Source organism: Neodiprion fabricii, chromosome 1 (genome assembly GCF_021155785.1).
Source record: "Neodiprion fabricii isolate iyNeoFabr1 chromosome 1, iyNeoFabr1.1, whole genome shotgun sequence".
NCBI lineage: Eukaryota > Metazoa > Arthropoda > Insecta > Hymenoptera > Diprionidae > Neodiprion > Neodiprion fabricii.
In genome coordinates, this window is record NC_060239.1 from 2,927,215 (window position 1) to 2,954,405 (window position 27,191).

A 27,191-nucleotide genomic window follows, 5' to 3' on the forward strand; every position below is an offset into this window, starting at 1 on the left:
CAATATTTTTTTCCCTTGTCGTTACAGCATGCGGCGAGAATATAATTCTTACAAAATCACAGCGAGACTCGAATACATTTGGACCATCGAAATATTTCTCTGCCAGTTACTATTCGACTAAAATCAAACTTGATTGCCGATCATCACGACGAAAATGAAAACACGGTTGTGACAGTGACTGGCAACCAAGAGCATAACGAACCTGAAACTTGTGGGTTACTTTACGGCCTGCCGATGGTTTTTTATTTGTGCGCCATGATTCAGTGATCGTCGCCTTTGACTACCGTTTGCATTTAGATAGTAGCTGCGGTAAAACGATGCGGCTAGACACGGGGTTGAAAATAACACGTAATTATGCATTTCTAGTGAGGTACAATGCGGCGTTGGTGTGTGGCGACGCATTCTGAACGGCGGCCCGTAGCGTGAACCGGGTAATTTATTGGATTGAAAAACGTGATACGTGAGAAGGGGCGTTAACGAGTCACAGCGCTGGTCTGGGGACTGTTATTAGCCTTTTAATTGGGTCCAGCTTTTCTTGCCCTGGAAAATCATTACTCGCCGTAGACACGTTAACCTGCTCCAGAACCATTTTATGTCTCGCGACGGAAGACATCCGAGGCGTTTCTACTGCTAGGAAACCGACGCGTCCCAGGCTCCCTCGATCCGACGGCAAACTGACGGCGGTTCTCCAAATCATCCACGCAATCGCTCGGATTTCCATTCAAACTTGCCCAAGGTCCAAGTTTTCAATGAAGATCGTTATCGCTGAGAGCCATTCGCACGTACTTACAGCCCGTGACAATGAATGAAAACTAAAGAAGCGCGAATCACTGAAATCGAACGTGACACGTCGTACGTAAAAAAAAAAGTAAGAAGTAAAGAGTGTTTCGAAATAGTCTCGGGGGATCAGTTCGCTGATCGGTGATAAAATGAGCGAGAGAAGCTCGTCGCTGTTGTAGACGTGACATGCCACACGTAGATAAATAACTTCTCGAGGCTTGAAGCCTCAAGACTTTGCCGTTTTTTTCTTCCTTGGTATTGAAAATTTATTATAACCTAACGTACGAGAGACCACCAGATTATGATCAGTCCGATTTCCTGTTCCACCACAAGAATGCTAATTACAACATTATCGAAGAAGTTCCAGCGGTCGACATACCGACAAAGTGACCAATAATATCTACCAACTCCCAACATTTTTTCACTACCGAACGCTGCGATCTCACCGATACGCGGGACTGCATTTTATAATTCGTAATTTCCCAGCGTTCGCATGAATATTCAAGATTCTACGGTAAATTTTTCTAATTTTTAAGTGGCAATGCGTTACCTGCACACATCTGGAGAAATTCTTCAAACTGTCTTCGGGCGTTTGTCTCGTTGAAAACGTCAAAGTGCAGAATCGATACTTGACGTTTGATGGTTGGATGTAAGTTCGAACTGCACATCAAGAGCTTCAGCAGTTGGTCGGGGAGCAACGAAGGTCTCGAGAAGGATGCCGTGATCAACAGCTGCATTAAAAATAAAACAAGCAATTAGGTTAACCGGTGAAAATTTTGATTACAATTAACTGAAGTTGCCCTTTGAATGCGGGCTACTCGAGACCTATGGGTATACGACGGGCGGAGGGATCAAGATGGCGGACTGGTCCAACTGGTCTTCGCGGCTCACCTTTTATTTTTTTCTCGGCCCTAACTCAGCGTGCTTCTACCATCTTGCTAAATAAAAGTTCTTTGCCCCGTTAAAAATACTTCAAGCGCTATAAGTTTTCCCGTAAGGCGCATAAGCTGATAGATTCTAAAGTGTTCAGACAACGATTTAAGTTACGAGTGAGTAAACATAATTGATAACCCTCCAGAGCCACAGAGGTCTATGAATAAATCGTGGTATCATGCATAATCGCGCATTTTTCATTAAACAACTTCTTGGCGTACGATGTTTTGCGAATAAACTTGTTCTGGAATTTTCACAACGAATTAAATCATCGATCGAACGGATATCGATTCTACAAAGTCTTTTAGGAATTCGATAACGCATTTGTATATCTCGCTTGTTCGTCGAATCATGAATCAAACGCGGGTAATAATTACGTGAACTCGTTTTCAACCGTTCGACTGGCAATGAAACTCGACATCACGAGGCATCAACAAAACTGTCTAATGAATTTAAGTTTTAACTAAAAATTCTTCGTACAGACCTGCATAAATACGTGAATAAGTCAGTAGCCGCAACCAGTCCACATCGTTGGGATAAAAATGACCACGATTTATGCCGTACACAAATAACGATCCCCTGAGAATCAGCTCCGGAATTCTGAAATATCATCGAATCTGTACAAGCATATAACTACAAGCATGGAAGTAAGGAAGGACGGGTGGTCCAACCGTCGAAACGTGTGTCAAAAAAGGTTTATAACCCAGCTTAACGCGAGCTTGTATGAACTTTAGAAAGCCAAGTAAGAAACGATTCACACATAATTTTCAGACACTCCCCGATCTCGCGGGTGTGCCGCCTATAGGTACCTACGTTAGTTACGGCTACTGGTATACGCGATAAGATCGACGACGCTCCGACGATCGTCTTGATAACGAATAATATTCCTCGCGCAAGAAAATCTTCGGGAGTAAATACGCGCCGCGTATACCAATCGATACGTAACATACCCTGCACCACCTCTCCGCGTATAACGAAGAGGAAATAAACGACGGTGGTCCGGAATCTCCGGTTAGGCTCCGTACCGCGCGATTGATCGCATTCGCATGGACTCGACCGATCTCTGCGAGCCACCCAGCAACGCGATGCGCCCTGGGCTTAGGGTTTCGAGTCCTAGGGCCAGGGGCCGGACGGATGCCGTCGTAAATCATCACGGGAAGGAAGGGTGGGCCGAGACCGCTTCGGCAACCCCGATCGTCACCCCATTACGCATGGTTCCGCGACCCTAGCTCTGGTCTAGTCGTGCCCTCTCCGTTTCTCCATGAATGCATGGCTCACCCCGCGTCCCTCCCGGTCCCTGGACCTCACGCTCCATCCCCTCCTCCCGTCCCTCTCGTTCGACGTTCCAGCATCGTCGATCAGAATTTCGCGAATTAGCGTTAACGCCGGTTATTGCCGCGTCCATTTGGCCCGCGGTGCACAGTTCATGCCCCGGATATGAGCTCATAGATTTCCCATACTCTACGGGATATGGCCGCAGTGCAGCGCGCCGGTCGGCATGGCGAGCCGGTTAGTTACGTCCTGCGTTACGCGCACCGTCGATAGGACGGGTTGGGACTCCCCCACCCTTTGGTTAATGATGCTTGCAAATATTAAGTCGAGAGCGGATTCGCGGCAAGCCGATCTATCGGAGGTACACGGGCAAGTGGTCGTGCGGAATGTATCCGAAACGCAGTCGAGTTCCGCACGTCGTTTTTGCCCTCTTCGAGTAGACAAACTGTCAAACGTCACCTGGTCGAGGAGAACTTATCGCGGATGTGTAACGCTGTTCTGGTATATTGTAAATTTGAAAAATAGCTGATTAGAATTTCGTTGCGATAAATTTCACCTCGTCCCGCGCCTCCCCGCCGCTGCTGAAATAACTTTACTTCTGATTACATATTCCTACTACCTTGGAACGCAGCAGGTAGCTTTTCGTGGCCGGTATGGACGCTCGGATAATCACCTAACGGGTTTAGCAGGGATAAGCTTGGCGGCTCGTAAATATCGCGATATTAACTCCAGAGTCTCTCGACTTTTGGGATCGCTCGCGCCTACCGGAGATATTGAAAATCCCTGTAGCGGCAGAACTAACTACTGTCATTGACGTTCGTCCGGATAATGGGTTGGGTCCCTTTCGTTCGGTTCTTGGTAGAGCCGAAAAACTCAAAGTCTACCGATCGGAGACGTATCGACAGTGCAACTGAGAAAGATAAGAGTTGGTACCTGGTTGTATTACGTAGGGGTAGAAGATGAGAGGAAAAAAATATAAAAAATACCTGCGGCACGGCAGCGTGACAAACGGAAAGACAGAGAGACGTCTTCAAGGTCTACCCTTGCTCGTTTTCCTTTATATTTCTCATTTTTTGAACGGGGCGTGTAAAAAGGATAAAAACTTGTCCGGCACCTCTCTCACAGCCGGAGGTTGTTGAAAGACCTGCGAAGAATTTCAAGGCTCGCAGTAAAACCGCGACGAGAAGAATGTCCACAGCACGCATTTCCTGCAATAGTGCGGCTTTGCCACGGGCCCCGGGAGTAACCGAAGTGACCTCAAGGGTTGTTAAAAAAGGTAGGTACCCAATTTCGGCTTTAAAAAAAACCATTTAACGGGGTGACTTCAGGGGGTGTTTATGGCTCAGCGCGACTCGTGAGGGTAACGAGGGTTGAGGAGGGCAACTTGGCTGGCCGGTACCTCTTCCTCTTGGCCGACCAGCGCGGCGGCCGTCGGGACGAAGACGTGCCCTGAGGGCCGTGACCTCGCGCAGCCGACAAATGGGTTTCAAAGTCCGTATTTTTTTTCTCCCTTTTTTATATTGTACCTAGTCTTTCACCCGAAGGACGATGCTCGGGTTGCGGGGATGACGCGAAACGTGGGGTTAGACTAACGCTTAGTTTTCGACCGACCGTTCGTCCAACGCCATCGCTCAACTCGTCTTTCCTGGACATCGACTGTCCGAACTTGTCGTCCAAAGTAAGAATTCTCACCATTTTTTTATACCGCTTAAGAAAAAGTTATCACGGTTTGTCAGAAAGTTGCATTACCAAATAGTTCCGCGTATCGAAAAGTTTGTTACGGAAATTAATTTCCGAGTCGAGTGTGCACGAAACAAGTTTGCTGAAAGGTAAATTTCTCAACAGGCTTCAGAACTGATCAGTGAAGTCGTGGAAAAATTATATTATTATATTATTCGTTGAGACAATGAAGCATCCCGAATGATTTTAAACAAACCTTGGAAGATCGGCGTGGAAAGTTGATTCAATTCTTCAATAAAACTGGTTCCAGTTGACTGTATTCATCAAGAAAATAGCCCCGAAATCCCGGGATTCCATTCGATGATACTTAAAAATGCTAATCAACTAGTGTGATAAACTTCGATAATCGAAAAGTTCCCTTCAGACACCCAATTTCTTTAAAGATACTGCGTGCCTATTAAGACGTACGTGTAAATCCGTTGAGTGTTGGAGTGATTAAGATAGTTTAATGGTCAGATAAGGACAAATGTGTTCCTCTAACACGGTCACTTAATTTACGATTTTTATCACGTTTAGACATCGAGTCAATTCGAGCGAAGTGAACTATGCTTCTCAGGTGTAATTTATCGCAACCTCGACTAGCACCGTCAAATTCAAACGAACAACGTTCCAAGCGTGTCGAGCGACTGCTTCAGACTTCCACTATTCAATTGGCCACGGAGCTTACAGTTGAATCAATAGGGTTATTAATAACTTCTGATGTTCAAGTGATTCCGTCTCCGCTGTCGAGCGTGATAGCGTAACAAGTTGCTAGTCGCGTATATAAACCTGACTTTCGATTCTCTATTAGTTATCGCATCGTGCATATTACCGGTAAAATTATCGTCGAACGATCGTCTCAAGTAATGCGAGACTAACGCACGGGACCAGGTGTAGGGTATCGGAATACTGCGATAACCGATCCAACGATCCAACGATCGTGTGTACTCGCGTGGTAATAAGGAAAAGCAACCCCAGATTTCGTGACGCGATTCCAAGGGACGAGGGGAACTCGGCAAGCACACTGGGGCAATATCGGCGTCGTAAGGCGGCCCTAAAAAAGCTCTAAAATCACGGTGAGGAGATGCAGCGTACGTCGGGCGTGTGTATTGAGCAACCTGAACCCCGTTTGTCGGTTGGCATTTAGAGGGGCCGTTGTTTTCGTTGGGCAAGGTCGGGAGCCCGTTGCCATATCAATATACCTAAGTGAAATGATACGAGTAGACCGTAAAGGCAGACGGTAATGACGCATTAGGGGGTTGGGAGCCCGATTTAGCCGCCTATCAGACAAAGACAACTTTTATTGGGCCGTAAGGCCCGACCGCCTGGATCTCGGTGACACTTGCTGCTTTCCCGGTTTATTATACGCACTCGAGACTCGCTTTTAAAGTGCGAAACTCCGATGTATATTGCCGCTATCGAGCCGAGCCCGAAGGAGGGAGCGGACGGGACGAGGGGTGCAAGATGCGGGGCCCGGGAGGATCGGATGGATGGCATCAATATGCAGTAAGTCTCGCCGAGCTCCATCGCGCGCCGAGGGTTAATGGAGAAGTGCTCGTGATGAATACGAGCACCTTCCCCGGCTGGCTCTGCCCTCTTCCTCCTCCGCGATCCGCGCACTACATACGCGCCTCCAGCCGAGTTTCATATTTATTCTGATTACCTCCGCTCGGTGTAAGCCGCGTGGCGGCTGACCTGCTTTTAACCGCATTTTCATTTGGATTTAATTCTCCACCTCTTCCGTACGAGAGTTTCCTCGGGTTGCTCCTGGAATCGAGACCGCGATCGGCGCGACGCGATTCACGTATTAGAGCTTTTTATCATATCGCAAAACGCTGGCGCTTGCGCGGCTACGGAGTAAATTACACCATACCTCGTATCACACGCTTCTACGATACGATGATGTAAGCCATGTGTATCGTCGGGTTTTCAATTAACTTTTTACGCAATAAAATTGACCGAATTTATTTTCGCGCATCGTCGTTGTCGAAACACTGTAACGTAAGCAGTGCCGATGACGTCTCTTTATATACAGACACGAGTTTTGTTTTCTCGTCGGGATATCGGCTCGTCGAAAAGAGATTCTCCCGTGATCGGTGGTTGTACGGATTACAGAATTATACGGCAAAATAAACGAGATATCGAGAGGTGACGCTTCGACCCTTATTAGGTTCGCTTTCAATCACAGTGATTGAATTTACCCCGTAGTATTTATATCGTCCTATACGTCGCATGGTCCTTATTTTGTTAAGTTATTTCCACTTGTTTATTTCTCACATGAATCAGAGAACCTTATAGGTGTCTGTAATGCCCAACTTGTCTGACGGTGATAATTTGTTGCGAAAAGGTCAGACAACCCGTTCCTATACGGCCTCCTGTTGGAGAAAATTTATTGCTCATCCACGCTGCCGAGTTTTCGTTCCTGTAGAATTATACAGCGATGCGGTTAGATTGGGAAACTCTCGTCTCATGTATTACCGTTCTACTCTTACCACGTTTGCATCGTGAACGTGCGAATAATGAGGAAAATGTCGTTCGGACAAACGTATTTTATGCACGAGTACAACATTTTTTCATCGGAGGAAAACTTCTTGCTATATATTTCAACAAAATCGATTCGTCTAAGCCATGCATTTAGTGAAAAAATTTTGTCAAAGAGACAGTGTTTTGTGGTAAATTACAAAAACTTATCGAACGATTGCTCTGTGATTGCGAGAAAATTTAATCAAACAAAATATGCTTATAGGTACGAAATCTCGATATGAATTTTGTAAGCTTATTGGAATAATTCTTGTTATTTGATATTATCAAAATATATAATTGAGTGACTTCTGGTAAAATCAAATGCATTGATTCGTACAGTTTATTGAATATTCGATGAATAACGTGCAGATGAGTTTACCAACCCGTAAAAGTCACTGATTAGCTACCGCAATCAAATAATATATCGTAGCTTGAATTTACAAAATATTTTGTTGAGTGGAAAAATAGGTTCTCAGTAACGATACGGAAATCCTTCCACTCAGCATCAACAAAATCACCCGTTTCTAATAAAATCATCACAACTCAATCATTTCGGTTAACACACGAGTCCAAGGTTTTTCAAATCGGTCGAAATACTGGCATAATTCAAAAGAGGCTAGTGCTTGATTTAAAAAATTTTTTTCACCGACTTCTTGTTTCAGAATCCATTAGTATATAGTCACATTTTCCGATTAAACAGTCTTACAAAATCTGAAAATTTATAGCCAAAACGTCATAGAATCAACAGCTGAGAAAATGTATCAAGATTTTCCTGTTTTTTGACTGCAACATTCGAACTTATGGTCGCATTAACTTAGAATTATTTTCAAACGTTTTGGAACGATAAATTTTATAGTCACAATAATTAATTGTTGATTTGGCAATATTTGAGAAGTGAGAAAACTCTTTCGTACAAACGACAAAAATGCTTCTGTTTCGCGTGCATAATAAAACGAGTGATTTTTTGGCCCCGTCACAATACGCCGGGTAAAAAAATTATTTGTCGAGTTAACAAATTTCAGTGTGAATATGAAGAAAGCAAGAACATAGGGTTTGATACATTGGGAAGCCCACCTGAGTGTAAAAGCTTTATAAATGCAGTAAAAACGCTCGCGTCGAAGGCTGAAATTCTTGTTGACGTATTAATACTACAATTTTCTGATCCAGCGTATAATTTTTTTTTGCATGAATGTTTAGGGAGCTGTACATAAATTCTTAAAATTACTCATTCACGGTATTCCAATTTGACTATTAAAACTATACATTTTTCTGCGTCTGTAACTAAAAAATATCCAAGACCCAGATATTACAATATTCGCAAGAGATATGTCGGAATATCGATTATCCACGTCAGCAGACTTCGCCCTCGAATCTTCTTCAAGAATCTCACTTCCAATCAGTAAATACAGTGCGCATATTTCGCGAAACATGGATGACGTGCAAGACGCAGAGAGATTGAAAGTCGGTGAAAAGACGTAAAGAAAATGAAAATCCACGATTACTCCGATCCGGCTCGTTGGCAAAATGCGTGTCAAAATAAAGCAAACTCATCTCGTGCCGCGTGAGAGCGAGAGAGAGAGATAGATGGATACAGAGAGAGAAATAGAGAGAGAGAGAGAGAGAGAGAGAGAGAGAGAGAGAGAGAGGTGAATAGACGCCAAGATGGCTGCCAACCCCACTATTCCGCATGCTCACTCAACTCAAACCCGATTGCGCCCACGGAAAGCAAACACACAGCTAGCCAGGCTATATAGTATTCTATTTTGACTTACCGATATTTTTAACTTCTGCTTAACTATATTTGAGCGGTGTTACCGTAGTAACGTGTCCGCGTGCGTGTTTTATTTTTATTCCCTTATTCATCCTCATTTTTTTATTTTTTTCGTTCCTCCTCTATTTTTATTTATTTATTTTTTTTATTTATTTTATTTTTTTTTTCGAAAAAAGAACCACCGCCGCGGCCGTGCGTTTGTCAACGCTCAAACAAATCCTCGAGTTTTCGAGGCGCTCCGGCATCGCGGCTCGGCGGCCCGTCGAACCAGTGGGAAAGACCAGCCCGGAGGCTGACAGATGGACCAGGCGGCAACGGTGGGGCAAAGCGTCGTTCAAGATGGCCGACGAGCGCAGAGGCCAGAACCTCGGGGTGGATTTTCGCCCTGAAGAAGAGCCGGGAACACGGTGGATATTCGCCGACAGTGAGTGTGCCTTGTTCGACATGCGGATCCTCCGTCGACGGCGGTCGTCGCGACGTCGGAAACCCGGGTCGCCGAGGCAGCGTGCTCGAGGCATGGCCACGCCCAGGAACACGGCCATCTTTGATTATCCGCGCGCAGTGCACCGCGGGAAAGCAACTACCCCGGTAACCCGCTCCATGCCACACGACGCTAACGACGCACAAGGTATTTCAACACGCGTGTTTAATGAAATTCCACGTTTTCTTTTCAACCTTAATTCGCGATTTTTGCATGCCCGTCAAGCCGCTCGTAAGAGCGAGTAACGAGCGGATCCTATCGCCAAGCATCACCTTCGTAGACGCCATGAGAGACGCCGCGCAGGACGGATGTTCGTTTTCCATCTGAAATCGAACTCTGAGACTACTTTTATGTTCGTTTGTCTGCTCAAATGTGTGGGAATCATGTGATGTGGTTATATGCAAGGTACGGAGGGTGGATAATTGTTTGAAATTTAGTCAGGATTCGGTAAGGTCGGCAATGTGCCTCGGGGAAACACGAGCGAGCGGCACAGGCAAGCACAAATCTGAATATCGATGACGGTGTATCTCCCACATTCGTGGAATTTGTATTGCGTGTGGGAACACATACTCGAGTTGGATACGAGCGCACGTATCCAGCCCCAAAACGAGTGTTTCAATCACGGATACAGCTTACGTTTGCGCCTACAGAGTGGAAGCAGGAAGCCTAAGCTAACCCCGTGGAAGAAACTCCCTCGCGTGGCTTGAATAACCCACTTAAATCCGTTTCCACTGTACACTGCTTAAAATTTATTCCGAGTACGTCGTTTTACGCTTCGTCGTTCACCCACGTACAATTTTTCCCATATCAATTATTAAACGTTTTTCAGTGAGTTGTGAGCGATAATATACCGTATATCGATGTATAGAAATTTATAGAATTCAAATAATGCGGAGGGTAGGAAGAATGAAAAGTATCGGTTCAGAATCAGCTGGATAGAGAAGCTGTAAGGGGACTCGGACAAGTTGGGTATACTCCTTTTTTTCTAGAGATTGCTTCGGAAATTCTGCTTTCGCTTTCTATGGGTACCCCATAAATATGGTCGACTTTATCGTGGAACTACATTAACGAGGAAACGTCGGGTGATATGGGAAAAAATAAAACAAATCGGCTCGGTTTATGCATTTTACGGATCCGTTAAATAGGACTTTGGAATTTCGGTGCTACTTCCGATTGGAAATAAATAATTAAACAATTAATTCTGTGAAATTCCGCTGATTTTGAAAACCTTATCTAAAAATAACATTGTCAAGTTCTTCTCATTTATATCAATATGACTGTATTGATTTTTTCACAGAAATATCCCAGTCGTTACGGTTCAAAAAAATTCAAACATGCTCGAAGGGAATTTCGAATTGATTCTGGTTGCGCGAGGTAAAATAATAGTAACTAACGAATCGCGAAGGCGTTGGAACGTGAAATAGATTGTACAGATTCGGATAAAGTGGATACGCGAGTATAATGCAGACAATTACCTGTAACAGCGGCATACGTGGTCGGTGAAATGCGCTACCTGAGCCAATAACCGTTGAAACGGTCCAGGGCGAAGTTGGTGTTGGTCGGGCGATGGCGATAGCCGTTCGAAACTGCGGAGGCGTACAAAGGGACGAGCGTTTGAATCCGGGTTATGTCGACTGAGATAGGGTCGTAAAAACGGGGCTTGAATAGCTTCATCGAAAGTATGGAGTTCCGTGCCGCGCGTATTATGTGTTCTAAATAAATAAGCAGCCAGCGATGGCAAATCTGGGGGCATTAATCAGCGAAACAGCGTTTCCATCGATGCGCCGAAATGTTTAAGGACAGAATTGGGGGCGCGCCGGATGAAGTAGACCGGGCAAAGGAATTAGCTGAGTCGAGGGGAAAGAAAAAACTCCGCGCGGGAATAAAGGGACAAAGAAGATAGGAAAGAGAAAAAGAGCCGGCGAGAGAAGATCTCCCGAAGGTGGAGCGTGTTTTTGCCCCTCAGCGGCGGCCCTTTGGAACCTGCATCAGCGAGCCCGCATCAAGACGACGAGAAGTTGGCCCTGGACGATGAACCCCCTCGATCAACCGCGTGTACTGCACTAACTTAAACCGCCAACGAACTCTCGCCGCGGTGTGTTTATGTCCGCGGGTAAACCGTGCCTGCACGGCCTAGCGGGCGAGACGTGCCTCTTTGCCGTGTACGTCGGACGATGTACCTCACCAAAGAACGCAGCTAGGTACGTGCGTGGGTTTCGTTTGCATACCTGCCTACAACGCTCTAGGCCCCGTAGTCGAGGCTCGTCAGATCGTCGCTATCAGCGATCGCCGTCCGAAGACGAGAGCTGCCCTCTAGAGTTTCTCCGTCCCCGAGCCGAAGTCCCTCAGGACTGTCAACGAATTCCGAGAAACGTTCAACCGGTGCTTTTCTGGGACTATTCGGTGCGATTCCGCGGTCCATGAGGGCTGCAGGGATCGCAGCTGCGCCTCGCGTAAATTGAGATTCCGAAAACACGCTACGAGAGAAGCGAATGGCCGCGATATCTCAGACCGCAAAATTCGCAAACTTTCCCCCCGCGTGCGGCGTATTGGAAATTGCTTGCCCACGCGATGGTGTTTCGACTTGGCGCCGACAGAGCACGTCACGGTTATAAATAAGCACCCGTATTTATGCACCTGACAACTCCTCCCTCTGCAGGGTGTAAGTGCGTTCGGCTATTCTTCGAGCGACTCGCGCTCGCTTCGCCTGCGGATACGACTAAAGCTCAATCGCAATACTGCGGCGATCGCGTGATTCAGACCGTTTATAATTACCCTTGCCGAGCTACCTTTCCGCCGAAGCTGCCGCCGTCCGGTAAACCGGCGAAAAGTAATGGCCCCCATTCCAAGCACGTACTTGTGTACACCCCCCGGTGTAGAGTAATTACCCCCAAGGAGCCGGGATATCGGAGGATTATCTTCGACAGAGAGGGGTAGATCAATGTAAGGGCCGTAATTTTAACCGCTGGAACAAATGATGGGCATCAAATCAGAGCCGTTTGACCCACGAGGAACGGCGCCTGCCTCTCGAACCTCGTTTCGACGAGACCGTTTAAATTTCAGTGAAAACTGCGCACGTACCGGCTATCCAGACCGATTGACCGTTGTTATGACAGCTCGTCTTGCCGCAATAAGAGGAGTGCTAATAGCACCGATTTGCATACCGTATTAGGCAAATTATGTTTAGGCGTACCAAGAGCCCTCCTAATTCTCACCACAGGGAGTGCTTTGTCCACTCCTCGTTGTTGCTCGGCACGCCGTCACTCCGAGAATGCTTTGCCGTTTGTACCTGCTTGCTAGTCTAGCGCGTTGGGTAAACTGTTGGAAAATATAGATAACGTTGAGTCTAAGCAATTCAGAAGGACTGAAGAACATACGTACACTGTGTACAAATTTTCTCGTTGTTAACGACGGCAGCGTTCGCGCTGCGAGTTGAATCTGTTTTCATCTTTATTTATATATATGTATATTATTTTTTCATTCTCTTCACCACTGTCGCTGAAAGCATTCTCTGCTAATTCACGGAGCAATACCGGCACAGTGAGTAAGCGATGCCAGTCGGCTAGTGACCCGAGACAAGAGACACCGAAGCGTTCCATGGTCACTGGTGTAAATCACCGCGCTAAGTATAACCGGGGAGATAAGATAGCCACAATTTAAGGAGAGAGTCGCCAGTTTCGCAGCTCAGAATTTGAAACTTGTTACACCTGCGGTGAGGCCCGCGTGTCGTGTCTCGAAACGAATCGGACCGATTTTTTTCGATTTCTAATTCAAAGCAGCCATTAGATGCCGAAATGGCGCGGTAAACGCGCCTCGAGTTTACCTTTCCATTCATGGTGAGGGATCGATGACACTTCCATCGAGTCAACTCGGTGACGATATCGTGCACGATGTGCAGCGTTGGTTCGATAGACGCGACGAGGTAACGACACACCGCTAGTCCTTCAGGGAATGTCGTTAAGATAGGCCTTCTCTTCCACGGAGCACGGAGCGCGTTGTCCCTGCAACCCAGCTTCGTCCCACGGACGTCCCGTCATCGACTCCAAGTTTGCGCGACATGCAGAATGCTGCATGGTCGAAGGCGATATCGGGTTCGACGACGCTGACCTCTCCTAGCATAAACAAATCCAACAACAACGTCGTTACATCGGTTTTCGTCTGCGAAAGGTGGTACGAGACGATCCGCCCGAAGTGAGCCGCGTTGAACAAGCTCCGCTCTTCGAAATAATACAGCTGCAGTAATATTCGTGAAAAACTGCAATATATCCCACCCCAAAAAACTCTGGCTCACCATAAAACAATTAGTCCGGAGGCGTTGCGTCTGGATTGTATATCATAAAAAAACTAGCTGCACAGAACTTTTCTAGTCGTAGATGCGGGCGAAATATGTGGTTCAACCGCTCCACGATGGAATGTTCGAAAGAAAGAGAGAAAAGAAAAAAGAAAAAACTACGGAGATCGTAAAATCTACGACCTTTGTCCGAGATTTAAGAATCTACTTGAACTTCGAATCAAATACTCGCCGGATTTATATGGAAAAATATTATACATACCTATTGAAAAAAGTATTTACTCCGATATCGCGTTCGCCGGTGAAAATCTCTGTAATACAATTATGTACGGTATACACGATTTCGAACGGAATGCGCTGCAGGTTTTCTTCTTCTGTATCCTTTTTTTTTTTTTTTTATTTACAACCTGGCGGCGTAACTTCGAGTCCGTAAAGGAATCAAGGCTGACCCATTTCTAGTCGGCGGAAGGCCTTTGCTATGTTCTTATGTACACGAAGGACAACCACAGTTCAGTTTTTATGGACGTATGTTCGCGCAAAAAGAGTTATCAGTTTTAGTACAAGTGTCTGGAGATATGTATGGATAAGAAAAATGCAATATTACTCGACTGTACAAGGTGGACGTTGAAATAGCATCGGAGAGTCTAGAAATCATTTATTAACATCAGCTACGCGTTCCGAAACTGCGTCATGTATCATGTCACGATTATAAGTGAGCTCGTACCGCGCGATAAAATTGTAATTGGAGTGTTAAAAGTGATTAAACCGCCTCAACACTCGCGTGATTTACGAGGAGGGTTTGTTATGCGGGGGGTGGGATGCAAGCGATGGGCTGTGGGCGGCTAGATAATTTTACCTAGACCAGAACCAGATGGACCCCTTTGTGAGTGAGTGGCTGCCGCCATCCTCTCCGACGGCACCGAGCCTCCGCATTCCCGGGGCGCATTTTCCGTCTGCAGACCCAGTTCCACGACGGAACGAGGATAAAACGAGCTTTCAGCTTCGATCACTTATCCGACTCGCGTCAAAGTACGTGTGGATTTCTTTATCGCCGTTGTACCTGTCGAGTTTTATCTTCGAGCCGCGTGTTTTCCTCGTGCTTCATCCAGAAACAGTCCCCGAGAGTTACTAAATCTACCGATTACCGAGTGATAATTTTCTACCCGACGCGAACTTCGTGTCTGCCCCCTACGCCCCCCCATAAAATACGGCTAATTCGGTCTCGGACCGGAGAAGAAAAATATCTCCGAAATCTCGACAATGAAAATTCTCCTCCCGGGCTGTAAATAGCCTGGAAAATTCGACGCCTGGGTGTGAGAAAAGCCAAAGCGTTGCTAAATTCGAGTTCCTTAAGCCCGTCTGCTCTTGGCAAGTGGACCTAGAGTCGATGGTAATTTTTAGATTGGATGAATGGCAGACCGGTTGATGACGTCTGTAAACAAACAGGGGCGAAAGGGGGGAGGGAGAAAGAATACGGCTGGAATAATAAACGGAATAATAAAAGAGGGGGCTGGGATCGTATCGAAGGAATCATCTTTCTCCCGTCGTCCGGGAGTCGGTTCGGAAGCTGTAGGTATAACACGCATCTTGGGATTGAATAAAACAATCGAAGGTAGCCGACACACTCTCGTGTGTACATGCAGGTACGGACACCTATGTATAATGTATAACCACCTAAAGCTCGCGTACATAGTTGAAGCTCATTCGAGAGCCACGTGCGTGTCAGATTGTGCGCCAGAGATGCGAGCGTACGTCAGGAAAACCAGACTTACGACTGCATTATAAGGAGAGTCGTGTGTACGCGACTCGCCGATAATGCCGCGCCGAGTTCGCTGCTTCTCATTCTCCCGGTATCATCGCGTATTTGAATAATCGACTATTGCTGATCGCCGATACCGCAGGCACGGCACTCGAAAAACACTCGTAGACGCGACGCTGCGAGTATCCTTCTTTTCGAACTTCAATCTCGCTCCTTCTCACACCGCGTATAACTTCTCGTGATGAAAAATTGTCTCCTAGGGTGTCGCGTGGTTCATTTATGCGGAAATTACGCGCGAGCAGACTGCAGCTCTGGGTGACAACGAGGATTTCGCAGCTGATGATAGCCGCTTGCCTAATAATAGGGACACGGAATAACGTAATTGCCGACCGCTTACTCGGCCATCAGAGCAATTTCATTGTCAGTGTGGTTGGCCAATTTGCCGTTGACCGTTAGGGAGATGTTCCACTCTGTGGAGAATGTAGCCGATCTATTATTAATCGCGTAATTTCACGTGATCCGCGGCTGGTTCTCAAGACCTCGGATTCCCCCACCGTTCGAAAAGCAGGAAAATTTCTATGAACCGAATATTCTTGATAGAATTAACTGAACCGTAAGCAGATCACGACTCGTATCATAGTCGAGTGACGATTAGACCGATGATTACCTACATGGGCCATTGGAAATCCCATAACTTCACGGTCGAGCCGGGGAGACTTCTGTACCAGGTTTAAGAGCGTGGTATAGTACGAAGCAACTTCACACCTAATCAAATTTCGTTATACTCGGACTTTTACGAGCTGTAACACGTTCCAGCTATAAGCTGAGGTGTGATCATAGCCAGCGTGTCGAGCTTCGGTTCTCACGGATCGCAATATCATATGCAACACAATCCAGCTCTATAGTTGAGCTACCACTCGTCTCTGAGTAAAACGACCAACTTTGGTAACATTATAACATTAGGGCCAAAAGGTATCCCAAGCGTTACCTTGAATGATTGAACGTCGCGGTAATAGCGAATTTCGGGAATGGTCGCAACCAAATTCGAGAATTCTCCCGATTCAGAGCTGCCGTCGGAAAGCTTGGACTGTTTATAATCGCACCATTGGTGACTCCAGCGGTACGATCGTGCTGCGCGAGGAAAGACAAATGGCGTTTTTGGGTTCAAGACTTACGGTGGTATCCATTTCATTTCCGGACGATGGGTCCCGACCTCGGTACCTGCAACAGGGTGCCTTCAGTCACTGGAATGAAAGGGATCTTGCTGGCAGCGTCGCGCATCGAGCTCTTATATTTTTTTGTGGGAAAATACCCGGGACAAAAACTGCATTCTAGATGAAGCGGGTACGTAAGAGACTGCGGGAGAAACGGGCGGAGTTTAGACGGGGTTCCATCGCTGCAAGGTTATACCCAGAAGAAGGTATCCTCCCCTCTTTCTTCCCCGTACCTGCCGACGGCGGTGCGTCTCCCTCTCGGTCTAATTCCCCCTCACTCTCTTACTCCCTTTCCCATTCCCGCCGCTGCAGTCCTTCGGCCAAACGACGATGGTGGAAGGTCGAGGATCCATGATGGAAAGCCATTGTGTTGGACCGAATTCGACTCACCGCGCTCTAATAAAGACATTCCTCTTTCCCTCCGCGTCAAGGTCCTCCGGTTCCAAGCCCGGCAGCTCGTCCGTTGATCCGACTAAAGGCAGGGAGGTCTCTCTTCACTCTTCTGTTTCTTGTTTATTCCACATATGAGTCTTGTGCGCTATGCCTTATCGCCGCATTCGTGCGTGTCTATTTATTCCGAAAGAGAGTGAGAGAGACGGGAGAGGAGAGCACTCGAGGCGTGCAGCTGTGAGAGCAGCGAATCGTGCACTTCGCTGAGCGCGTGCAGGGACAATGATTTCCTTATTCTCTGTGCTCTTCGATATCCAGAAGAGGGGGGAGGGGGAGAGGGAGAACCAAGATGCAATTACTTACGTTCGCGGATTACATCCGAGTCTTTGAATTGCAAATGGATGTCGAATACCTACGTACCCTTATATCGAAAAGGTACTAGCTGCAGCAGCTTGTACCCGTGCCGTACAATATTTATAGAAATGGATAAACACAAAAATTTACTTGCGGTATGACTTCGTGCGGTTATTATTCAGCGTCGTTCCTCATACACTATCGCCGCTTTATCCATCTGCACGTGACTCCGTTCCGCAGCCTCCTTCGCAAGTCCTTCCAATCCACATGCTTCCCAGTTCTTCCATCGAGTTGGACCGATTTCATGATTTCCTAGAGACAGTCGAGTTCATTATTCGAATCAATTTCCCGATCAGGAATAAATATATTCAGGACTTTGAGATCTCGCCGCATAGTGTCGATAACTGTTCGTCTCATTCGGTGAGTCTTGATTTTCACATCCTTGCTCAGCGGATTGAAATGCGTTAAAAAAAATATTAAACGTACTGCATGTGGACGTATTAGATCCGCAAACTCGTTGCCGTGCAGACTTCATCGTCGAATATCTCATGTGAAATACAGAGAGACTTTGACCACGTAAAGCTTCGCTCGTTGCACAAAGCCGCCCGTTGTTCGACATCGCACACAGCTTCTCATTGTGCAGCAACTTCCTAGAGTCGACACACTCGCCTGCAGCCATTCTGCTGCTCAGAGTCAAACATGGAAGGGAATCAATACTGGCTTTTAAAAGGCTCAGATCAGTGCAAAAAATTACTGCTGTATTTAGTGTTTTGGGTACTGGCGCGTTCTCGTTGCTGCTGTTACTACAATTATGTTGTTTCAACAACTAGATTTTTTCTCGGAGGAAATTTAGACCGTCAATGTAGTAACCCGCAGTATTACTTCTGTAACTTTCAACCTGAACAGCATCAGTCCCTCATTTTGCAGAAGTTTGTAGTATGTAACGTAAACTTCACTCACCTTGGATATTCTTTTTTTGTTTCAGAATCCGGTTGCCAGAAATGACTCCAAAAACTTCATGCAAACGTTGGAGGATCGAGACCGAAGACCCTTGGTGGGGATGATGAGAAGGTAAGAACTGAGAATAACGATGTCAGCTGCTAGAATAGACGCACCATGACAAAAGGGCTTGATTTCGAAATAATCACGACACGAATCGCGATCCGATTTACGACAGCGTTCCTGTCTTGCATTGTCAAGAGGCATTCGATCCCGTCCAAAGAAAGGGATAGACGGGAGATTTCGCATCTCGCACTCTCGTCAAAGTTGAATCGAAGAGTGCAGTTGCGTATCCGCGTAGGTAGGATACTTGCACGTAGCGTCATAGGTAGGTACCTTCGTTCCCCCGGTGTGTGCAGCCTGCAGACATAAATATCAATCGTAAAGCAATAGCTTACCCGCACCCTACCATTAACTCTAGGCATTTATGGGCATTTATGGGCCATTCATTTCGTTTTATGTTTCAATTTAGATGCATTGATACTTGTTTGTTTACATGTACGTTGCCACTCACTCACTTATACCCTCCTCGGTGGTAACCAACCATTATTATCTGCTTATATTCCCGCCTCGAGTTACTTATTGTTCTACAGAAGTATATTCCTATACGCCAAGACGCGCTTCGTGCGAAACCCCCGCACATTGTATCCATATCCGCTTCTGCAAAACGTGCTTGCACTTTTCGCGCTACTTCGCGTGTTACCTGTGTATCTGTAATAGCAGTCCGTGACAGTTCGATCGTTTTTCTACCAAGTTGAATGTATATTTAAAATGCATTTTCACCGTTCTTTCATTTCCATTCGATTATTAATTCGCAGTCTCGTATAAAACGTTAAATACGATGATAATTGGTTCTTGATGAAATAAGTTACGCAAATGGCTGGCTACCTCAGGGAAGACTCGTGCTGGCTCCACGTGTAATAAACCAGCTTTCGTTCTAGTTTTATTTTCCACGCACGCGGAGCCGCCCGGAATGCATAATAAGTTATACGGAGACCGATGGAGCAGCGCTCGCTCGCAAGTTTGCAATTTTTAACGCTTTTCACCCGACTCAACTTTGTTATTATTATTATTATTATTTCGCATATATTCTGCGTATATTTTTACGTAATAATAACACCGCTTCAAATTTTTCCCTCTTTATTTCTATCCAACGAACCTACAGTATAAAAAATTTACCGAACAGCAATGAATCTCAATCTCGAAAGCTTGATATTTTGGAAAAAGATATTACATATAACCTCGCGATACGCCAGCCGAATTTTACAGTGAAAATTATTCAAGCACTTCAATCGACGGAACGTTTATCTCGCAAATGCGAACATAAATGTCTGATAATATGATTAGAGTTCACATGTAATTCGGTTTCTCAAACTTATTTGAGAACGACGTTTGCAGGCTCAACCCTGGGCCATAAAAATCCATGAACAATCGTTTCAATATTGTTATTATTCCTTCGTAAAATCAAAGAATACGTGCGACAGAGATTTTTCTCTCTCTTTTTCTCAACGCGCTTGCATCCACCATGGATTAGTCCTTTTGGAGCGCCATATTCCCCACATGCTCCACCGCTCGGTAAGGTAGGCAGTCCTGAGGTCTAACAAGTTTTGCAACTTACGTTCAAATAAATTGGCCACCAATTACTTGGCACAGAACCGAGAGCTGTCTTCGCTAGTGCTGGCGAAGAAGCCAAGCCTGTGGTTTGGCGTCAGTTACGGCACCGCGAGCGACGGCGAGCCGCAACTCATCCGCATGCAGATTCGCATATTCGTTAATTATATCGCCGGAATCTCGCGCTGCGTATCTTTTTTCTTTTTCTTTTTTCTTTTCAATTTTCAATCGCCATTTTCTGTGATCTTATTCGTTTCTTCCCGTTTGGCTCTCAGGTATCGCATATTTTATCGAGGCGAACATATTCGCCGCCCAATTACCAGCGTCCGCGTTTCTCCGTCGTCCGATCGCGGCTGCGGAGCTTTTTGGTCAGATGCAATAGGCCGTTGGGTCTCGGGCGAGTCCAGGTCACACGGTATGCATCGAAAGCTGGGGGATAAGTACGCGAGTGGAAATTTATCAACGAAACGCGTTTTCGCAAAATATCGACTGCGAAAGCTGCAGTTCTCTGCAACGCGAACACGGCCAAGCGATGCGAAAGCTATCCGCTAGATGGCCGCCCGCACTCACCCTACATCCGTATTCCCGTCCCCACTGCCAAAGTTATTCGTTCGGCTTATGTACGTTCAGGATCGATATAAACATTTATACTTAGCTTCGTTTTTTAATTTTTTTTTTTTTTTTTGTTTTTTTTTTTATATTTTATTTTAATTTTTTATGTTTTTATTTCTTTTTCATTCTTACTAGTGAAAAATATTGGTTTTTCCCCGATTCTCAAACATCAACTGAACAGAATATAAATTTTATTTACTGGACAGGAGAATGAATCATTTCATTTGATAAATTCTATCGCATGAGTAAGATATGTTTTGGAAAATATACACAGCCTTGCACGCGATAAATATGATAGAAAAGAACTGTTGCCTGAAGCGTGTACAAGCAATGGCGGATAAAAGACTAGCGAAATTCTGTCGCACCTGAAAAACTTCCAATAAGTTCGATTTAACATGGTCTGGAAGTAATTACGAACTTGGCGCACAACGCGTTTGTTGAATAGCAAAAGTGCCACCCGGTGGTATAAAGACACTTGGAATAGGCAAACAGCGTTGAAAAATAAACAACGAATTAATAACAGGGCAGTATTTCGTTGGTTAGATAATACCAGCAATTATAGTAACATAGCCAACAACTCCAATGGCTCAGGGTCGATGATCAATGTAATCTTAACATGTGGCTCAATAGTGTAGCGAGTCGTGAAGACAATTCGAAACCGTTGCGTCATTCCGTCCATGCTTGGAATGCTCGTGAATTTACTAGTGATGTAATCAATTACCGTCTTCGTCGCATGGGCGTCTTGTGGAAATAAGCAAAAAAAAAAAGAAAAAAAGTACGTTTTAAAAAACAACATTGACAAGTTCCAAGTTTGAATAAAAGCGTCATTTATACGAGTATCGAAAGAGATAGGCTTGCACAGCGAACAGTGATTTCCCATCCCGCGACGGAAACCTTGTGATAAACGCTTATCTGTATTTCCTTCATGCTACAAGTTTTTAAATTTCTACGAATACGTACGTCAGGCAATTATTTTCACAGATAAGTGTATATTTACACAGTATATTCAATAATATTCCTTTCGCAACTGAAAAAGTACGTATAAGTATATTCACCGAAAAATAATCAACTAGACTAATCGCAGAAAACATAGGTGTAAATAACCTCTTTCATTTTATCCTCAATAATATTTCAACTGTAAAACCTTCAAGTATGGCGTCGAAAATTCTATTAGATATGTAATTCTAACAGCTCATCGAATAATAATATAATGCAGGATTAGTTTCAACGTGCATGTTATTGACAGTACCTAAATCCAAGCGCGGTGTTATAAAATGGCCCCGAAGCAAGAGATAGAAAGGGCGAGCTTTGAGCCGTACGATCTGGTTCGGTGAGCGGTTAAGTCGAAATATAAAAATCTCAGGGCCTAGTTGTAATCGACGTATAATACATATATCACGAATTGATCCTTGGGAGCTTTGATCCCCGCTGAGTAAGGGCTCGCTAGCCGATCGAGGACCGAGGTAGAAAAATGCGGTCTCATCTCCGCGAGCGAGGGATTATGCCCCCACTCACCCCACCCCGCCCCCCGAGCCGCCCATTGCCACCACCGGCAGCAACCCCCCTCTCCCTCCGCGAGACTTTAACGGCAGCAAAAACTGCACGAAAACGAAAATGAAACGAAACGAAATGAAAGGAAGAGAGCCGCGGGCGATTCAAGAGCGACCAACGACCGGCGCACGAAACCGCGGCAAGGCAACGGCGGGTATTCGCGCCGGGGGATCGGCGGGGGCTGGTTTAGCAAGAGTGCAGATTCGGCGAGCAGCAAGTGCAATGGCCTCTTACGTTCGGGTTGGCGCGTTGCTATAGCTACCAGTGCAACGCTTCGGTACAAGGTGCGCGAGGAGGCCTGAAGCAAAAGATTTTTGCCACCCCCCCCCGACGCGCCTTTTATTTTTCGGTACAGCTCCCGAGGGGGACATCAGTCACGGGACTGGACCCGATTATTCTCCCCATTGCGCGATATAAATACTTGAATACGATTTTGGCTTGAATCTTTTGACTTATCGGTGCACCGCGAGGCGAATCTTGATGCACGCGGGGGATCGAAAGGCGGGTATGCGTATATGTATTATATATATAATATGCGATAATAAATTCCTAAGGCGTATATAGGGGGCGCACGCATACCGAGGGTAATCCTCACCTGACGATGCCGTTCTACGCGTCTCACTCGCATGTGCTTGCAACCACTTACACGCTTCCATATACTTCTTGACGAAAGTTTCACGAGAGTTTTCAGCCGAAAATATCCTCCTTTTCTTCCCTCCTGCCCCGTCACTAGATTCTATCCAACATTCGTGGTCCTCCCCCCTGCTTGTTTCTTCTCGCATCGTGCGTGCGTGCAGCGGATACGTGTGTGCGCGCGTGTGTATACCTATGAGTATGATATGGTGTTTCTCTTGCGGTACCATAATTCAGGCTTAACGTTCTCCAGGAGCTCAAACTGATCCTCCCGAGTCGAAAATGCAAAATTTAAAACTCCATGTGGTGCGCTACAGCTCCTGAATGCGAGATGCAGCTTTCCGGAGGCTCAAGGAAGTCTCAGACATGCTACGTACTTCTGCAGTTTCGATACCACTACGGGCGGCTTCCAAGTCTCACTTGGAAAGATTTTCCGATTTTTCCAGATTTTCTAAACACAAAGTTTATCATGTTCAAACCATTGTCAATCGTTCAATCAAGCACTTCACAATCAATATCGCATCAAGGTTGCAAAATAAACGAAAATGTAAAATTCTAGACTCGTTTCCTGAAATTTCTCTGCACATTCCAATCCTGATTATTCCACTTACCATTTTTAATTTCAACGCGCGAACTTTCGTACGTATGTTAAAAATAATGCAGGCATATCCGCATGAATCTTCATCCTCATAAAACAGCCTGATATTCGAAAATATGTTTCGCTCATGCGAATTAGTCGAAATTTAGAGAAGCACGTACCGGCGAGTATCCGAGGAATTGAAAAATTGTTTGACAATGAGATCATCTGAGCCGATGCAGTTAATGCGGAAAAAAAAAAACTTTTCCCCCGTCAACCGACACGATTGGCTCCCCTCAATTAGGCCGGCGACCAGATGAGGCTGACTGTAAACTGCTGGTACTACTTCACCGGTGCTTTTTCACCTCTGACAATAACTGCCGCGTAGATGGTTTGGGCACAATTTCACGTATAAACCGTTAATACCGGCGTGCAGGAGGGAGATGGAAATGAAAGCCAGCAGCTCGAGGGGCGAGCGAGCTGATTGACAGTAGTAAAAACGGTATTTGGTCAGGCTTAACCTGCAGTTCGCGCGATGAAATAAAACCCTGCGACAATACGAAGCATAAATTCGGACGCGTAACCATCGGTCAAATGAGATTCTATCGTCCTTCGTCAGTCGCGTTGAAGTGCTGATCATTCGTTTTCTGCTCCTGAGGTGAATTACTCACGCATCAAGAATGTGGCGATCCGGCAGAAGGCGGTTCTTACAGATATTCAGTCGGCCCGCATGTAAGGCCTGGCCTCTGAGAGTTGACAAACTCCGTTTCCAAACCGACGATAGAAATTTAACGCAAAAATCGGTTGCGCTTGTATACGTATACGGCTGATATCGACATCTCATGCATAAACAATTCTGCAGAAGCTGTTTGTTGTTTAACATGCAAACGAAGCTTAGGCCGCTTTTTCACTCATGCATATTACAGCGCGAGGTAATATAAAACTTTTTCAACAAATTATCGGCTGGTATCAGCCGCATGAATATTCACGGGCCTCGATGATCTCTTGTCGAGACGTACTACATGAGATGCGATCAGAAAGCTGTTTCTCCGTGGCAACAAATCCTCGCGATCCGGACGAGCTCGATGTTTTCAGGCGACGCGAAGCCCACACGTGTATTAAGAAACATAACAGTCTATAATAAATAATCGTACAGATTATGCTGCAACTCCGAAGTAACGAGCAGTGCTTGAGCGTGAATACCGGTGTAGAATTGAACTCGTTGTAGGTATCGTTTGACGAACGTACAAAATGTCCGGGGTGTTGAAAGGGAGATGAAAAAATGACGGGACAGGGCATCCGATAGGACCAGATGATGTCTGAAAGAACATAACTCGGTGTAGCTGCTACAGTCGCGACGAAGAAACTCATAGCTGTAGGCTCGTTAACGGGAGTGGCTTTACGAGAATGAGCCGTTCATAAAATAAACCCCTTAGTTGCAGGCGCAGGTTATCTTTGATGGGTCTTTAAAAGGGGCATTAGGCCCATTTTGGCTACCCAGCAAAGTCCCCACCACTCGAGGGGCTCGCACACGCCCCCACGAACCCCGACACGCGCCCCGTGCTCGTACTCTCTCTCTGCACTATAAGCTTAAAGGCCCTGCTGCCTGACTTTTACGATTCTGTTCAAGTGGTCATAAAACCCAAGTTTACTACCGTCATGATTGTCAAGCGAACGGGCCGCTGCCACCTGTCGGAGCTCCGTGTAAGAGTGCCCGACCACATCCCTCGCCGCTGCCACGGCACCGTGCCTGACTACGCGAGGTATACGCGAGGAACTCGATCTCTCTCTCTCTCTCTCTCTCGCTCTCTCTCCTCTGATTGCCCCGACAGATTCACCCGTCAAAGGCTTCCACGGGACGTTGAAAGTCCGGAATCAAGATCAAGGAGCGATTGGCCCGGTGATCCCGAAAATTCGGTTCATCAACCGAGCTTTCCGAGCTGCAGTTCGGGCAGCTAGTGGTGAGATTCCGTGGCGCATTTGCTCGTGCGTATACGTAAACGTTTGTGTATAGATATATATATTTCTCTGTGTGTGTGTGTGTAATACGGGTGGCGGGTGGAAGAGCAAATGGGAAGCTCGAGCGGCACGGGAGGCTTATGATGGGCATTACTCGGATCGTTATGGAATAATTTACGAGGTGCGAACCGCGGGGGCGATAATCCAACGACATTTACATCCCAATAAACACTCGACCCGATACCAACGTCCAAGATACGGATGTGTGCGCTGGTTTAACGCGCGTGTTGCGCACACCTACGTTTTCACACATCAATCGGAGAAGCCGCGCACTTCGGTGTAATATGTGTGATACGGATATTATACGCGATGTAATAGACGCGATATTTGTGCGTATAAAGTATATTATATCGCAACGCCGTTGTAACCGTGTGCCGTGAATTTAATGTATGTAATACGGAACCAAGAAGAACTCATTTTTACGACATTTTAATTGTACGGTTGTCTAATTGGCCCGTAAAGCATAAAGTGCTCGTAAAAGCTTTAACGATATTATTATTACCATACGTTTGCCTGCCGCGTTTCGAGGCACGAGACCGGTTATCTCCGCGATTATTTTCATTCAACTGTTTCATTCGCGCCAGCTACACCGCGGTGTTCATTGCATTTTATTTCCTGCGTGCCTTTACCACCTTTTCTCGTTTCACGTATTTACACGACTTTGTTATCGTGCCGAATTTCCTTTTTTTTTTCGTAACAATTTGCGCGCTCCGCATTTTTGAACCGCTTGCTCCGATCAGTTTGCCGGAACTGAGAGAAACGGCGCCGAATCCCGTTCATTCACGGCTCGCCTTGTCGTCGCGGCAAAAGCGTCGGCAATAAGAGAGATAGTACGCAAAACGAAATGCGAATAAAGGAACAAGTGCGAGCGTCGATCGTAATAATAGAATTTGCAATCGAACGTCGTTGATGTTGGTCGTTTGAGGGCCGGGATGAGTATGTGGATGTTGGTTCGCGGCTCTCCTCAGAGGTGGCGCCGACGGTGAGCGGTCCTCCACGCGTGGCACTCCGCGTGTGAGGTATCTCCCTCCAGGGTGAAAGCTCGAGGGTGGGAGAGGGGCGGTCCTGGCTGGCCTATTGGCGTCGTTCACCCGGGGAACTACTTTCCCCGGGCGTAGTAAGCTCGCAGCGTGGCGGCGCGGCGCTCGTGACGAATTCAATTCCGATTGGTCCTTAAGCAGCGCTCTTCCCCTACCTGCGACCTCATCGGTTCCTTGGCGACTGGTCCCTCTCTCTCGCCGTTCGTTCTCGGTCCTCGTCTGGCACCCAGCGGCGTATCCGCGGAGCGGCGTTCTCGATTTTAATCCGGCGGCACGTCGCCGAGTTTCTCGAGTAGCCAACAGGGGGCGCTGTAAGCAGCCCCGAGCTTTCCGAGGGGGAGATAGATCCAGCGTCGAGGGACGGCCCGGACACGCGGAGGGGGGCGCGGCACGCGTGCGAGCGAGACGGGACGGTCGCCTTCCTCTTCCACGGGAGGGTCCCGGGGGCTGTGGAGGAGCGAGAGAGAGAGAGAAAAAAAGAGAGAGAGAGGGAGAGAGAGAGAGAGAGAGAGAGAAAGAGCGGACGTACCGAGTGGCGCGGCGGTACGCCGGGCGCGAGAAAAGCAGTGTGCCGTGGACCACCGCACCGGCATACCGTGGCCAAGTTACGATCCCCTTCCCAGGCTGCCGCATTTCGCGTACACCGCACACGCCGCTGCCGC

General features: G+C 46.5%; 1 long non-coding RNA gene across 1 annotated transcript; it reads left to right on the forward strand.

The window, feature by feature from the left end:
• The first annotated feature begins 9,361 nt into the window (after positions 1-9,361).
• LOC124188187 lies at positions 9,362-23,418 on the forward strand. The gene is made up of 3 exons (XR_006872255.1): positions 9,362-9,626; positions 18,473-18,558; positions 23,147-23,418. It is a non-coding gene; the product is annotated as an uncharacterized LOC124188187 (long non-coding RNA).
• The last annotated feature ends 3,773 nt before the right edge of the window (positions 23,419-27,191 follow it).